This window comes from Metopolophium dirhodum, chromosome 6, assembly GCF_019925205.1.
Source record: "Metopolophium dirhodum isolate CAU chromosome 6, ASM1992520v1, whole genome shotgun sequence".
Lineage (NCBI taxonomy): Eukaryota > Metazoa > Arthropoda > Insecta > Hemiptera > Aphididae > Metopolophium > Metopolophium dirhodum.
In genome coordinates, this window is record NC_083565.1 from 5,787,690 (window position 1) to 5,800,233 (window position 12,544).

General features: G+C 32.3%; 1 protein-coding gene across 3 annotated transcripts in view; it reads right to left on the bottom strand.

Annotated features, from left to right (window-relative positions):
* The window catches only part of LOC132946180 (prolactin-releasing peptide receptor-like), a 223,072-nt gene that overhangs the window by 183,856 nt on the left and 26,672 nt on the right, over window positions 1-12,544 (bottom strand). Inside the window, exon 2 of one of the 3 annotated variants that reach the window (XM_061016041.1) lies at window positions 8,614-8,743. The exons of 1 other annotated variant lie outside the window; for it this stretch is intronic. The gene's annotated coding sequence lies outside the window, so the exon portion shown is untranslated. Of the gene's footprint in view, window positions 1-8,613; window positions 8,744-11,020; window positions 11,137-12,544 lie in introns of all 3 variants that reach the window. One more of the 3 variants, XM_061016040.1, reaches the window with a different exon arrangement.

Here is a 12,544-nt window from a genome sequence, read left to right on the forward strand (position 1 = left end):
CATAATTGTATACTGTCATTGGTCGCAACCTTCACCACTAGACCATTGGAATTCAATAAAACGTCAACAATTCATAAGTTATAAGTACAGAGTCTTTTCAAGTCACTGAATTTCGATACTCCACACGATATTAAACTTTCCTTAATCTTTATCCTATAAAACAATTTCATTAATATAACAATAAAAGAAACTTTGAATAATAAATAGCGTTTTTGTAATATCACAACGACCATACACCTACCACCCTCCGTCCCTCCTTGTCATTTGTCAAAGTGTATTGGGTTTCACACTCATTAGTCATTAGTCATTACACATTTGTGTAGACCGCTAAATATATGCTATAAAAACTCTATTATACGTATCCAAATATTCAGCATAAAAGCCTGAAGTTTACATAGAATACATTAAAAAAAAGTGGACAAGTGGGTACCGCTCTGCTGTACAGCAAGTTTTCGGAACTTGCCGTTGTAATGGATGTGTTATATTCGAATTCAATGATAAATCATTGTATACGAAAAACGATTCTGAGCGAGGACGTTGCGCCATACTTGTATAAATATTCAAATGAAATTGTTTAAAAAAATCTAAAATATCACTTGGCTATAAATAGCGTAACTTTCCGGTGATTGTTTTCTGAATCGAAGCATTTTTACTATTGTGACAGACAAAAAAAAAACACACACACACACACACACATCATTGTAAAATCAATACGTTATTTCGCTCCACTCAGAATCTAATATGCAACAAAAATGAAATAAAAAAAATATTTTTAATTATTCTCCGAAAAATCTTAAAAGCATTATTATTATACTTAGATTTAAATTTCACTATTTTTACCAAACACTGTTTTGTTATATATATTTTAATTAATATACTAACTAAATGTTTTAATTATAATTACAAAACCTACAAGCTCCATCAACTAGTCTTCACGGATATCACGCGACGCGGCTTGTAGCTGGTCACCGCAGTCAGTATTCACATTAGCCAGTGGATACCGACTACTGAGATAGGCCGAAAGGTGACAACTTATCAAAAAAAGTTTTTTCTTTTATTTGTTATTAAATAAGAATATTTCTATTAGAGAATGTGCCAATAGTTAAGTCCATATCCAACGTGTGATTTTAATAACCACTTTGTTCTCGTTCTTAGAAAAAACTCCCATTATTGTGTGTTTTGACGTGTGACAAAACATAAGTATATAATAAGTACAGCTTTAAAACTAGAGTGTTTCGTGCAATAAAAACTCTTGATGGGATTATGACTTTTTCAAAAGTTAGGAAAAATGCCAATAAAAATACAATAACGAAATTCCCGAACAACAATAGCACAAATAACAAAAATTGCAATACCCAACACTAATTGAAAACCATCTGACGTTTTCTTTTTTCTACGGCTAATACCCAACAGATTAAATGTTCTTTTTAAAACACCAACTTGAAAATTGAAAAACCTGTCCAAGTAAGATTACTATCACATACTTTTATTTTTAAGTTCTGAAGTTTTATAATTAATATTTCGAGAATCTTATGATGATATAATTGGATCAACATATTATACTAAACATAATTACGATAATATTGTTTTTATGTAAATTTTTAAAAGGTTCACATGTATTGACCACGAATACAATAATGGACAAAGTAAAAAAAAGGTGGGCAAGTGGATGTCGATCTGCTGTACAGTAGGTTACAAGTGGGGTCACTGTAATGTATGGTGTTAAATTTGAATTCAATGATATGTATATAGTATCATTATATAAGAAAAACGATTCTGAGCGAAGACAGTCAGTCAGCCTATGATATATTGATATTACTAAGTATATTTGATGATATTTTTGTGAATAAAGTAATTTATATATAACCTATTTACGTAGAACCTTGTTTTAAATTTCCAATCCTTAGCTATAAAAGCTGAACATTTTATAAATTTTAACTAGAAAATAGTTGTCAAAATTTGGACTTTAAATACTTATAAAAACAAATTGTGCCTATGTATTTTTAAACTGCTATTGTAACAATACACCAGGAGCTTTATTTTTGATTATAATATAATCATAAACTTCTATTAAATAGGCTGTCAATCGTTATGAAGACTTACTTGCTGTTAGATCCAGAAGGACTGTAAGAACTAAAAAGTCTAGAACGAAGATTCAAACTCCGCTTCTAAATTCTGGACATTTTCAGAATCAGATTATGAATTAAGATTAAATATATGATTATACATTTTTTTTTTTTTTTTATTGAACTTAAGCCCGGCGACTATGGCCATTAGCTGTTGTAGGGGTTATGAACTGTGGTAGGCGTAAGGTTGGTACGGTAGGTTGATTTTACGATTGTTTTAACGGTTGTTACGGTAGGTAGCAAACACGTGTATGTGTGGCAAGGTTTTTAACTACTATGAACCCGGGTGGTCACCCATCCGGGAGCTAGTAGCTGTGGCCGTTACTTACTCTTAGTCGCATTTCGCGACTGGTAGCAGCCAACGCGTCACGTCAAGCGACGATTATAAATTATGACTAATATTGCGCATCAGTTGTTACATCATCCGATGTATAGCATATTATTATTAAAGGATTTGTTAACTATGCATCATTATGAATATTGTACAGTTTATAATAAGCATTCATACATATGCGTAGCCCATGTGTATGTGATTTGATTTTATCGTTTCTATTTCACAGAGAAAAAAGAAAAATTCAAATTTTGGTTGATTTTTATATTATAATATTTTGGACGGGTTTTTATGAAAATATCTTACTGTGCACCGCAACTCCGCATAATCCTTCAAAACGGCAAAATATTTAGATTTGTATATTCTTATTTTCTTTGGTCTTACATATCTAGTATTATTTTCCAAATTTACAAATCATAGATATTATTTAAACAGTAAAAAACGTTTAGTTTTGTATTCTTGATCAGTATAACTAAAACACAAAATTTTAACAAATAATTATCATACCCATATAATAATATGTTAAAAAACCTAAAAACTTTCAGATTTACACAAACAACAAAAATCTATGTTCATTGATCATTTATCTGTATCACATATTGACCACTTGTTATTATATTCATTTCTTGTCTTCATTACAAATTATTTTTCATTCCTGTGGTCAACAATTAGTTAAAACGTTTTTTTCGTATAATTTGTAAACTATTCTGTCTATATAATATTAGATAAATATGTCCGATATCAACATCACATCCAAGAGTGAAATGATGCAGCTGATTTTCGCTGATTTACGAAAAAACATACCAAAACCTTTGGCGGAAAGCTGCAGCAGGGATATGAAAAGTTTACGGGTGCATAAAAGATATGCATCTTTGCCTAACATGACCGCAATGGGTAAAATTTTCTCAACCAAATCGACAGAGATTGGGTGGCGATCAACGCCAAATCTAACGTTTCGGCAGGTCACCAGCGATATGCAGAGACTGGAATCGTCGGGAAATCGTGATTCCAAGTGTTTGCTGGACGACAGGCTGTGTTTGTTTATCTACACCAAATATTCCCATGCGTCTAAATTCAGCTGGCAAGAAACCTGCAGATATGGGGTGGCGATCAACGCCAAATCTAACGTTTCAGCAGGTCACCAACGATACGCAGAGACCGGAATCGTCGGAAATTCGTGATCGCACGTCCAAATTTAGCTGGTGATGCTCCAGAGTTGGAGATTTTGGATGCGACGCAAAACACGGATGGAGGGTCTGTAACCGTAGTCAAACACAAACGTTCACGTCGTTCGTTTTGGCGTTGGACGAAGAAATTCGTCAGGCGGTTGTTTTTCTGTGGTTCTATTGACATGATAGACCAGTAGATGTATATTATAGAGTTTAAAAGGTTTTTAAACGCCCCCTCCCCTCCCACTGTTATCTCACTCCCATGTTCGCTGGTACTATTGTGTCCAGCTACGATTCTGAAACTGTTTATCGTGTCTCCTCCATGGTCGTTTGTACCAAGTTAGTGTAGGTTTGCCTCACGTATTTCATGCACTGTACGTATGTAATCCCTGTTGACTGGGGAAAAGAATTGCAGCAACAGTATTATCCAACTTGATCGTAAGAGGCGACTAAAAGGATAGGACTACCCGGTCCCAAAAAGGGGGGTGGTGACCTACACCAAAACGGCCGATCACTAGCCGGCCTGGGAAGCCAGAATAGTGAAGAGGTGGAAACACCTCGGGTTGACCAACCGCCGTCAACTAAAAAACTAGTCGGTACCACGGGTGAAGGGGGCCCCATCTCACGCCGAACCGGCTCGCCGCTTCGGATGAGATGCCCTTCTATGGTTGAGGAGCATTCCTCTGCTGAAACGTGGTGGTTGTGGGACAAACGCTATGATAGTAAACCACTCTACCTAAGTGGGAGAAGGGATCCCTAAGGCGCAAGCCGACCCGACTCGAATAGGTACGAGTCCCCGGACTCGGTGCTGGTGGCCCATATGGCGACCCAGGCAAGGCTAGCCCTGCCTGAACCTCCACGGCTCGTAACTAGCGCTTAGTGCTAATACACGGTCCGAGGTTGTATCGGCGTATGCCATAAAACCATGGATGATTATGTACGTATGTACTACCGTCGGCTCTTTGCCACCTGTTATGTGCCGTCTCGCGGTCGTATGTCTTAAAGCATATAGAGTACCTTCTAACTTTAATTTTGCGCTGAAATAATGTCACATTGTATATTTATATTTGCATATTCTGTGGTAATAATTTAATAATATAATAATGTAATAACGTAATAATGTATTAATGTAATAACAATGTAATAATGTAATAACGTAATAATGTATTAATGTAATAACAATGTAATAATGTAATAAAAATGTAATAATGTAATACGCCGTTCGTGTCGTAGATCCACATTCTGTGTATATACATTTGGTTTTTTCAACCAGTGAAAAAATCTCACGAAGAACATTTGTATTGAATTCTCAAGTTTTTGATCAAAGAACGCCAAGAGTTATGAGCCATTTGTTATCAAAATATTTTGATATAGAAAATGCTAATATAAACAACTAGTGAAAATTTCATTTTTCTACGGTCATTTGTTTTAAAATTATAACCAAAAACCAAAATCGATTTTGTCGAAAACCGATTTGCGTGAAATTTTAAACTTTGACCTCTCCAATGCACCAACTAGATTCACTTTCCCATCGAACAAGATACTGATATTGAAAATCGAAACATTATTTCAACAACTTATCGTGTACACAAATAATAAAAATACACATCATTGTAAAATCAATACATTCATCGCTCCGCTCAGAATCTAAAACTAACTAGTCTATGAATATCCCTAATAAATATATCTACCTACTGCCTTGTAACCTAAATGGTCGTGGAATAGAATTAAAAATTCTAAAGTACAACAAACGCGTATAGTAAGTTATATGGGAATTTATTATTTATTATTAGTGTTTTCTATATCTCAAAAACCTAAGCCCAATTCTGAGCATTGATTTTAACTTTTAAGTGTTCGCATATTCTTAAATAATATGTTATGTAAATATTGTGTACAACAACTATAGAACTATAATTATATACATCAGTGTGGTCCAACCTTCTATAATTGGCCGGCTAGCTTACATATTTATATAAATACTGGAGACCACCGTACGAAAAAAAAATTGTTCATTCATATTTTATTTTACAACAAATATAATATCATATTATAATACACAAGTTTTCACATAACGTCTTGTTATTGTTATTATTAGTCGGAGATATAACCGAATGCCATCGTCTCCAATCGCCTGTTTTTAAAGTTATTAAATATATTCAAGCTTTGCTTTTGAAAAGAGAACCAAAAGATTAAGTAATTTATGCTTATAACATGTTTTGAACATTTAATTTTAATTTGGTAACAATAAATATTATTATTATTATTATTATTATATTTACTATATTATGTGATTATATGTTCTGAAAGAAGCCAAAAAAAAACTTTTAGGACCACAGGTTGGACCACCCAGATATACATTATTATTACTTTTACGCTAGTATTTTGTGTATATCCAAGGTTTTTTTTTACTTTTAATAGATTTGAATATCAAAAATAAATATAAAATGTGTACATAATAACCATTTTAATTTATTTATTTATTGAATGAGAACAATTTTAGAAAAATAGTTCATCTATATTTTTAATTAAATATAAGTAATAGCTGGTCTATAGAATTTCTAATATAACACAATAGTCTATGTACCTATCATATTTGTATATTTAATCAATGCCCCGGAGATGAATGCATACGGCATATATTTCAGTAATAGGTGTGCCTACGAATAAAAAAACGCCAAATGATTGGAAATTATATGAAGGAAACAATCGGGAGAAACCAACAGTTTCATAATATGTCAATGCATTCCGTTGTCAAGATCAAACCAAAAAGTAATTGTTTGCCTCGGGGTTTCCAATTAAAAGATTACCTCTTGCCCGCAGATCCAAGTATGCGTTTGTTAATAATTTTCTTAATTGTATTAATACTTAGATTAAATACATATATTTTTATTTTAAAATCTATCTTTTTCAGATACCAAATCAAAGGAATCAGCTCAAATTATTCTATTGTTCATGAAGCTTAATACCATACGTTATTCACATTTGCCATCGTTTCCCTGCTCTCTCCTTCTGTTTGGTATTATATTACAAAGTACCTATATTTGTTTGGCATCCTTACTTATATTGTCACTAACTTCGCATTGGACACGAGTTAAAAATCAGTTTCTTTTTCGTGGATCCTAACGATTAATAATCGAAAATCAATCTCATGATTACACACATATCTGCTCAATTCTTTATATTGCCTCAATAACTTCCTGTCATGTTATTGTGGACCGAGCATTAGTCTTCTCCTTTCTTAAATGTACCCTCGGTGCTTCCAATTTATTATCGTTAGTCTCTTTCCGTGTTTCTTCCCACTTTATGATAAACTTTTTATTGTTTTCCATTCCAACCTATATAGCCTCTTAAGGGAACAATCAACCACGCCACAGGAAATGTAACGTAGCCGTAACCAACTTGGTGTCTCAGACTTCACCACATCTTCTAACACCCACATGTATAAATATTATTAAATTATGTACTAACTAAATGCCTGACAAGGCGTTTAACTATCAAATTAAATTAAATTAAAAATGTACCCAGACATTATTCTCTATAGAGAAAGAAAAAATAGATCGAGACATAGATATAGATGGATGAAGAGAGACAAAGCTATAAATAACCATGGCTCCACGCCGGAAGATTTGTAGTCACGATCTATATTATAAAACGCTGGAGTAGACGACAACAATGGCGTCCGGGTGGGAGTGTTGCGACACAAACATAACGACTACAACAATACACAATTTTATTATTATATCATCATTGTTTTTGTTTGGTATGTTTTTCTGTTGGCAACGCATTCGGATGTGTAAATGGTACCAATAATCTTGATAATCCTTCGCATGGACTTCGCAGGTTATTTCTCAAGTCGTTTGGCTATGTTCCCGCAGTTGCAGCGTAGTAAAAATAAAAAAATATTTTAAAGTACGAAAATTCAAATTTTAAAACAAACATTTGCCTGATAAACCACACTTCATCAACACAACAAATTTTTGAAATCAACATTTTATTAAACAAGTGTAGGTATTATTAATTTTAATAAGGAAAACAAATTAAAAATGTTATTTTTACGGACCGGTAATCTGCAAGCAGAGACAATAAAAATCCTATGCCGTGTCGACCAATTGTTGACAGACATAAAATGGTTTCTCTCAAGACCGTAGGCCGATCCATGTCCGGATTCCAAAAATAGCGAAATAGTCCTTTTCAGGACTATATTCTTGTTACCCACAGTACGCTTCAATTCTTTCAAGTCTCACCGCTCGGCTGAGCATGACGTATATAGAGCCACACTTATTAAAACGGGTACCTAGACACAAGCCACCCCCGTTCATAATGTATATAGAAGACAAATATTTCCAATAAATGTAAGATAGAGTCGTGCTTTCACTGTCAACGAATTCAGGGTCACCGTCCATCGCACCATCATTATTTGTACAGCAATAATAACGATATAAATTATTTATTTAGCAGTTTTGAAATGTACAAGAATAGATTGAATATATTAATATTGCACTGCATTGTGTTCACTAAAGATAAAATCCTTGTTTCATAGACGAGAATCTCTAAAAAATAAAAATAATATTATATTATCACTAATTATAATTATTAGTACCCAAAAAAATATAAATTACTATACAAATTTAGTTTACTAATCAATAAAGATGAGAAATGTTTGATAATTTTTTATTTGAGTAGGATGGATTTCATATAATTTACAACTAGTGATAAGAGAGCTGTAATAATATTTTGTAGTGTTTATTTTTGGAAATATTAAATATTTGGATATCGTGTAAATAGTGATTTAGTGATAGTATTACATATTATGTACCTAATGTGATGTTTTTTTTAATACATTATTTTTATTTATATTGTTATGGGGTTTAGTTTCTGATTTAATTATTATGCATATAAATATATAATATTAATATATTATAATATATAATTAACATAGAAATAAACACAAATGGTTACCACCAAACGCATAAATACAACTACGTACCGAAGCCCGTACACCGATTCAATGTAATGAACGCTTATTGAGTTGTACTTAAATGTCTCGAGTTTTATGCGACTTCAATGAAAAATACTGGAATACATTTATTGATATCATATCAGTCAGTCCGTCAAATCTATAGAAATAAAAATCACGCATGTTATTTGTGTCGTGGTCGATAACACGCGTTTAACATCTTTATAAAACATTCGAAAATCATTTATATGTAGTATACACATGCGGAGCGAGTATCCCGTGAATCTGTCTGAAACTCATTCACTCGGAAACAACAATATAAAGTTTTTACAATTCCGCAAAAACGTTATTCCGAATTGATTCGCTGCCAATAAATAATCGTTGGCACTGAAATTTAGCAAACAGTTAACCGTATTGTTGACACACTTAACTTTATTTCTTTCTCTCCTTCTGTCTGGCATAGGTATACCAGTTGAGTTAATTTTTATTGATGATCCCTCGTCGATGACCAAAAAAAAATTGGTCAAATTATATCCAGTGGATTTTATGATTAATACAATATTATTCAATACAGAAACAATTCTTCACGAGAATCTACATAATAAAAACGAGATTCGTATTTAATATGGATTTACAATACATTAATATCACAACGAAAACCTACCACTTTGAACAAAATTCAAAGAAAAATAAAACCTTTTAGCAACCAATTTATTGTTATGGTTTTCTCAATTGAGTTTGGATATTTACGATATGTCAGTATTAACTCCAAAAATAATATATTACGATATCAATATGACATAAATACTATTATAATAGTTAATAATATAATAAATTCGATATGTTTGGTGAGTAGCGAGTAGTAAGGGGGGAGATCTTCCTCGAGGGGCTGGGGCATGGCCTATTAGCTGTGATTTATAGTAGTGACCTAAGACTTATGACTTATGACTAACTTACTAACCTACTGACCTAACGAGGCGAGCAGTGGGCAAAGCCCCTAGTAAATGTATAATATTATAGTAAAATATATACTTGGTAACATAGTAGACTGCTTGTCCGTCTCCGCTCAGAATCGTTTTTTGTAAATAATTATTTGTCGTTGAATTTAAATGTAATTCATACATTACAGTGATCTTAATGACTAGAAAACAGGGTACAGTCGACAATAAATTACTACTGTACAGAAGAGTGAGCCAACTTTTTTTTACACTGAACAACGTGGAGGTATTTTTGGTGTGATGTCACTTATTTTACGTTTTGATTAGTTTTTTTTTTCGAATATAATACACCGCGTTCAATAACCCACGTACATAGATGTATATACTTATTGTATATAGTTATAATATAGTTAATAGTAGTTATACAGCACGAGTGCCCAAACATACCAATACTCTCAGCTTTCGAGTAAAATACGCCAACTGGCCACCTCGGCACCGCTGCCGCTCGTCCGTCGCCGTTTGGACTTACATCCCCACCGAATGGCTCTACGAATTATCGACTGTGGTGGGAGCATTATTACGGAGATTACGAAATATTTGGCGATCCGTCTGTAGAATACGCTCGCCGTCAGAATTATTCATTTTCTTTTTACTCATTCAAGTTGCCACATTTCATTCATATAACTTCACTTTAAAGTTCATCATTATGATGTCTGGTGAGAGTAAAAAATTAACGAATCAATGGGATTAATTTTACCACATTAACACATCATTCCAGAAGTATGATCTCCATAATATTTCCGACATTTTGATGCTTATTTTAAATAAATAGGTTGAGTGGTTCGTTAGTTAATGAACTGCGTAAAAAAACAACGAAATTTATGAGGTTTAAATGAGCAAACTCAGCTTCAAGATATATTACACTGTCAAGACACCACTATCTTTTTTTACTTTGCTCCCGCTGCACCAGAATATAACGGTACGGTCACTACGATGCTGGGTTAAAATTAAAATGGTGTGATACAAAACATTTTTTGAACCCCAGATGTCTAAAACTTTGAATAGCACAATTCATGGCAGTATACCGGTTATAAAATCGTGGTAATCGTGATTGGAAAATATACTATGCTGTTTCTATAGAATAAATAAACATGATTTCTAAATATTAATTTTTTTGATGAAAAATGACAATAATATTAAAGTTTTGTAACGTGGGTGGGGGTGACCAGTTAAATAAAAGATATCCAAGAAGAGTTGCGGGACTCTGATAGATAAAGAATATCGTAGCCAGGGACAGATAGATATTAGGATTTAAAATATATTTAAATAACTAGGACTTAATTTCAATTATTGCTAAGTTTTTTCCTACTAAATACATACAAATAAATAAGTAGTTAAATTTAATTTAGTTTTACAATATTATGAGGTAATGTGGATTTTTATTTTTCCCGATAAACGTTCTCAGTACCTACTTTTTACTATAAAAAGTGGGTACTTACTGAGAATTATTCAATTTTGATTTGTTTAAAGTTCCAACTTGTAAATTTGGCACCAGAAAACTCCATCTAAGTTGATCAGACCATTTTATCTACTATAGATAAAGTGCCTTCAGACGCTAAAAAAAAAAATCCAATTTCATTATTAAATCAATTCATTCATTGCTACGCTCAGAATCTAAAATACGAAATATCTATTTATTAAATATGGAGGTACTTATTTATACAATATATATAAAAAAAATATATGTATTTACTTAAAAATATGAGAAAACATGTGAATTACATGGGTTTTACAATTAAATAAATACGTTTTATTTTACTCAAGGCGTTATAAGACTTGTTTATTTTCAATGGTAATTATAAGAAACTGGCATTCAATCAAATTATGTATTTCGATAAAAATCCACACCTTAATAATAAGGAATGAATAATAATCGCACGGGCGTCATTCAGCCATCCAGCGATGTTACATAATATAGTTTGTCGTAGACGTTTCGAGTTTGTATTGTTTGTCGAGATTGTAATATTATACGTGACGGCCAGTATACGAAAACCAGAAAACTTTTCCAATAAATTCCAAATTTAATAACGAAATATACCATAAGTTTTGCATTGCACCATTTTTTTCGTCCAACTAAATATCGTTACTTTTAAAATATCCTGCCAAAAAAAAAAAAAAAACTCTGGCATCAGATTCCCCCAAAACAATATATTTTTAAACTGTTCAAATTTTAATTATTTTACATTATATCAATGATATTCGAGCATGTATGGTTAGAACGTTGAACTTTGAAATTGTAATGCAATATATTATTATTTAAACAGACACTATAGCTGGTATCATATATGCCTGATATACAATACCTTTGTACAGCCCTTTTCTACGTAGATTGTTCTTAGTACCTACCTATGTATAATATTATAATAATATACCTACCTATATAATATATTTATAGGTACGTGTACCTACGCCAACGATATAATATGAGCAAACATTCGCGTTATTAGAGGATGCGGCATTGTAATAATTATCAATGTTATCATTTCGTTTACATTATCGTACAAACGTTTATTAGACATTTTAGTATTTTAGACTATCGATTTTTGACTTACCTAATCCATATGCAACGGATGAAATGCATTAATACATCCAGCGTACTACGTGGCATGCATTATGATTCCAAATTCAAATTAATGTAAATTGCCCCATACCCCCTGGGCACTGACATATTTTTTTTTACTGTCTAATATATTTGTGTCAAACATAATAGGCTCACTTTTCCGCTCGTGCAGGTTTCAGCAATTTCAAATTCGTTTTTGTTTTTTTGTTTTAAAAGCATTAAGACCGTTTAATGTGAGAAATTATTTTATTAACATACAGGAAAAATAAAATAACAGCTTATTTCATACCTAACAGTAAAAAGTTTTAGAGGTTTAAAATTATGAGCGGAGAGTTGTATGTACTGCCTTACTGGTTTACAATGTGTGTCTTTTTTTTTCATGACATTAATATTTAAATCAGTA